The sequence below is a fragment of the Saccostrea cucullata genome, unplaced genomic scaffold (assembly GCF_032062105.1).
Source record: "Saccostrea cucullata isolate Sc308-1 unplaced genomic scaffold, CSIRO_AGI_Scuc_v1 ctg2979, whole genome shotgun sequence".
In the NCBI taxonomy this organism is placed as follows: Eukaryota; Metazoa; Mollusca; class Bivalvia; order Ostreida; family Ostreidae; genus Saccostrea; species Saccostrea cuccullata.
In genome coordinates, this window is record NW_026931030.1 from 391256 (window position 1) to 396879 (window position 5624).

At 32.7% G+C, this 5624-nt stretch overlaps 1 long non-coding RNA gene across 1 annotated transcript; it reads left to right on the top strand.

Annotated features, from left to right (window-relative positions):
• The first annotated feature begins 535 nt into the window (after positions 1–535).
• LOC134231119 (uncharacterized) lies at positions 536–4321 on the top strand. Its single transcript, XR_009984506.1, has 2 exons — positions 536–1121; positions 3498–4321. It is a non-coding gene; the product is annotated as an uncharacterized LOC134231119 (long non-coding RNA).
• Positions 4322–5624: the final 1303 nt, after the last annotated feature.

Genomic DNA, 5624 nt, shown 5'->3' on the forward strand with positions numbered 1-5624 from the left:
GCAAAATAATCATTTCTTTACGTTTTTAATGCACATCGAAAAAAATACGAAGTTTACTTTAAAAAAATTTAAATATCAACTAAAATGTATTCAAGTATTTTATGATTTTTTTTACCTTAAGAAATATTCTCTAGCATATGAAACGGATGTACCAAACCTTTATATCGCCAAAAAGCCTTTTCAATAGTTTTGTGTTCTCTTTGTCTCAAAGATAAAATTGATGCAAACCCCATTTTTAAAGAATATGGACAACTAAATTATTATTGAACTAAAACGGCAACACATCAAAATCAGATTCCTGACGTCCTCGTCCTTTTACTTTATGTATATCGTAATTGCCAATTCATAAATGAATAAAAAAAGACTATTATATTCAATACATTAAACCTTTCTGTAGTAAATGACACGTGTACACCTTCACAATATAATTATTATATACCATTCATTTATTGTAAACACTTACGACCCATCCTCTAGAACCGTTGATTTTGAGTATAGAAAATTTTACAATATACAACTGACAACGTGGGCCGATCCTCTGAAAGCCGTGAGAACTTTTTGGGTTGTCATTGACTCCATTGGCTGTTTGAAAATGAATATTCATAGGTAGCGAGTATATAACACGTACAAGTGTTCCCTCATTGTATCATTGGCACAGGAACTCGATATCAATAGTATGCTTGAAATACAGGGACGCTCGTTAAATACAACTGAAGTGGATTAATTATCAGACTGTGCATTTTATTCCGGAGATCGTGTAGAATTGATAAGAGAAATTCAAGGTGATATTTTACGTGACAGTCCAAGACAATTAAAGCAAGATGATTTACTTAACACTACGGTCACTTTTAGCAATTTCTGTGATATTGTTATCACATGATTTAACTAAGAACTCAGTATCAGCAATTCCAGCTCTGATGTTATGCAATGGAAAATGTTTTAATGGGGGAACAATTCTAATGCCTACTTCAATATTTGGATACTGCCATTGTCTATGCAGGAAAGGTTTTGCAGGCCCTAGATGTGAAATTGCTACAAAGAAATTTAAATTGAGAAAACTGAGTAATTTAAAACTTTTGTTGAAAAGATTAAGATCGAGCTGACCACTACAAGATTATTAGGTAAGTTATAGCTTGTTCTTTTGTATATTTTATAATTAATGAATTAGGAACACGTGCTTTGACTGATTCTCATTTGTAAACACTTCAAAAATCTATTGCCAAATTTACCACAATCAGATTTTCAAAACCAACATGGTTTGGCAGGCAACGTGTTATATTGAATGGTTCACGGCATTAAGTACTTAATTAGGCGAACGAAACATAGATTTGTGAAACACAATTTCGACACTCCGCTGATGCAATAGCTAGCCTTTAGGGTCAAGCGTGTGTTTAATAATTTGTCAGGGACGAGTCAAAATTTGTAACATCATGCCAAATATTAATCATTAAAATTTATTGACTTGGTTAACAATATGCCATATAAAAGGGGGAAAATACAACACATATTAATGATAGTTCACAAGCTACTAATTTGTCATTTGACATAAATACCATAAAAAAGACACACAACGTTGCATTTTTAAAATTAATACATTTCACGAAACTTTTTGAAGAATGGGTCTGATTCATGGAAAGTAGTATGCGAGCCACAAACTAATTGATATATAAATCAAGTTATGTGTGAATAATCAGACATGAATTATTGTCAATCTTTATAAAAAGCGACATTTGTTCTTTTTTTCTTGTAATGTCCTTCATTAAAATGGTCAGCACGACACTGTGAAGAAGTGAAAAAGACATTAGTATTACATGAATCACAGGGCCTTGCTCCCGGTGTGTTAAAAAAATAATCTTAATAAAATCATCATACACTTTGTCAATGCTGTAAAACATAGTATAAAAATGATCTGCACTCTTGCAGTAATCAAAGATATTGATGGACATATACGATAGTTATAAATAGAAATCAATATTTATAAAAGTCCCGTTCTTTTTGAATTACTTATTGATAAAAAGAGGATAAAAAATCTCATTTCGAACCTCTTATCAAAAAGTAAAGTACACTTTTAGTTAACTGAGGAGCGGTATTGTAGGAAAATGAAGCTAGATCTTGATAACAAAAGCGTTTTCATCTGCATTGAAATCACATGTAAGCTAATAAAAATGACATTCAAGGATACAGAAAAAATAAAATTTACTGCCTTCAAGTCAAGAAGTGTACAAAAATCATTTAAACTTTAGCTTTGCACGCGTGCACATGTATATTAATTCTTGTCTACACAATCTATATTTTTAATACACATATTTAAACCAACAAATGTTAATAAGGAAAATTATTTAAGTATCAAATAAGGGCAAAACTGTAATGTGCATGGTGACCATACCTACTTGTAGAAGTCCATTATATCTATCTATATTCCAAATCCCATCCTGTTTGGTTGAAAACCAAGGGAGTTATAGCTGTTTAAAAGCCAATCAGATTGCAGCGAACGTGCATGCACGTGTTTTCATGATAAAAAGATATCTTAATGCATGGCTATGTTCAAAATTTCAAAGGGAAAAAGCAGCCAATCAGAGGAAGTGCACGTGCATGCGCGTGAGATCTTGCTATTTTCACCATGTCGTCAAGTCTATACTACTTATATATCCTCACAAAAAATTTCTTATTTCTGCAAGCAGTGCGCGCATTAAGTAAAAAGGTTTAAACAGTTTATTCCCGGACAAAAAAGTGAAAAATAATTAATAAGAAACAGGGGAAAAACAAATCTGTTCCCCAACTTGTTTGAACATGAAAATTATTTAAGTATCAAATAAGGGCAAAACTTCAAGAAGAAAAAATGAGATGAAAAAAAACTGCAGTGGCATTAAGTGTTTAAAAGTACCGAAAGTGTAATTAATAAGACATGCATGGGGAAAAACGCAAAGTCTGTTTTGGCATGTTATTTAATTTAATGAGATAAAAGGATTTAAAAATTAATAATAAACCCCCACTGTTAATGTGTACGGTCGATATATTTCGCAGAGCTTGCTCTTCCTTCGTTAAGTGCAGACACAATAGAAAACGTAAGACTTTATTTCATTATATTAATTGCCCCTTCAGAAAAGCTGATTCAATCTGCCACAACCATTTAATCTATCAATCGCCACAACAAAGTATTCGATAAAATGATTTTAAACTGTTGACCCACAGTTCAGAAATTGTAACCGAGGTATGCAAGTTATGATGACACAGGTAGTGTTTTTAAATATTTAGCACACTATACCCGTTATCGCTGAGATACAATGACAATGTAAATGATAGGGCAATGCGCGACTTTTCTGTTCAATGTTCTTTCTTTTCACGGGTTTGACATCAGACCTATCCACTAAATGAAGACATTATCTGTTCCGGTGAATTATTAATCAAGATATTCCCATAGGTTTTTGTAAACCATTTACTTATTGAACACTGCTGATACATCATTTCTTATGATCCTTTATCTTCTGTCTTTTCAGACTATTGAATTGTTCCCGGTATTTATTTTTTCCGATGATGGTGGATGAAGACGAACACCTAGAACGCTTTTGACCTACAGGAGTTAGTGTTCTATCAGTTGACGTTGTGGACTATTTATTTATTGAATTACGGACTCCTATTTTTACACCTTTACCAGAACGTGTGGGGATGTCTTCTATTCCAACCAGCGCCAAGTCTTTCCAATCAACACATTGGATGGGAGCTGAAAGTGCCATAGAAGGCAAAAAGCAGGCAGTGAGCTCGTTTCAGCGGGGATACCCTGCTTCTATCGAACCATGAAGTGTGGATGCGATTTGCCGAAAGATGGTTCCATCTTTTGAAATTTCGGTAGAAAATCCAGTGAGAGATTACACGTAGTCTAGAGGACTTTGGTTTCAGTTTAGCATTGTTCACAACAATGCAGTATTATCTGGATTGATCTCAGTTTATAACTCAAATGTCATTGTCTCAGTTTAACTTCATACTTATGAGATCGTTCCATTTTTAACTTATTTATACGTCCCTGGTCGGTTCGATACATACATGTTCTATGAACACAAATCTTATATGGATCCAAAATATGACTGTATTTTCACCTAATCAGAGAACTACCTTTTACATTTTATCAAAGAAATATATTGTAAGAATTTTTTTTTTATTTTAACCATATTGTTGATTTCAATTACTAAATATGATCAATATAATAATATTTTGTCCTTTCAAATTGTTACATTGAAGGCGCTGTAGCGAAAGTTATCTAATAAATCTTTATGCATTATCAGCATTATACAACTGAAATATTTTGCACAGAAATACAAAACAACACTCCAAATTTACATTCCAAGAGCCGACTGGGGACTACATGTTTCAAATATCACTCTGAAGTATCATTTGTTCATTGTGAATGTGATATGAGATTTGTTATTTATATTCTTTTTCATCTATTTATTATTATTATTTATGCATTTTTAACTTATAAAGTTATTGAAAATTGTTGTCTATTGCAAAAAGAAAAAAAAATACAAACAATAAAAAAGAAACAATTTATGAAACGTTTTGTCATTTTTTGATTCCTAAAATTAAAAGTACCATCACGTAACTTCTAATAAACAGGAGAATCGTGCTGTGGAGAATGCCATAAAATTCAGAAAATGGTCTTGATTGTATCTGTGTATGACAAAATGACTTAATTTAAAATACACATTTTACTTGAAACTAGACATTCTTTCTACACCTTCGATAATTGTGTTTCGTTCATTTTATTAGAAATGTCCATTTGTGACTCGTTCGACGTGTTTTTGTGTTTTTTTTTGTTGTTTTTTTTTTCATTTTTAATAATTCGAACTGTTTTCACACGAGCAAACCAAAAAGCGGCATGTTTACATGTAACACAATACTGAGTCATTGACTTGCAAAATATATAAACTAAGGTATATTATAATGAACATATGTTACTGTCCACAATGTTGTGGGCAGTAGAAAAATACCTAGTGTACACGTAGCTTATAGATGCGATTTCAATTTCCTCTGCATGGGCCAGGGGATATTGCTAATGGACATTTCGTCATGTTAATTTTTCCATTTATTTATTACAAATATATGGGCTGGCGAAATACTATCATGACCATGGTTAATAACTTCCGTGGTTTTTCTCCTTTTGTCACATGACACCTTGTGACGTTTTTATTGGATGTGGTTGTCCAGTTAGGTCGTGACCGTAGCCCCTACCTTACATGTCCATTTCATTGTCCTGTCTCATCACTTGCCGAGACCGGAAGAAATTTGATTCCGACAACCGATTGGTTAAATACCACAAAGGGAATAGCTTAGCGTGCAAGATATCGTCGACACCATATTTTAAGAAAAATGATCAGCTGTTACCCACGCGTGTTTCTTGCGTGTTTTGGTACGTATTTAATGTGTTTCTTATAAATTGTTGTTTAAATTAGTCTGATGTTTCATGAAAATAAAGCGATATTGATGCACAGCGTAATTGGAATCATACATTTTTTTTTACCGTATGAGAGAGTAAAAGTAACACCACTTATCTGATGAAATGTTTAAGATCTGTCAGATCTCGTGTAAGTCTCGTGCTCTAAACTATCATTCGGAATTTACCACGAGTA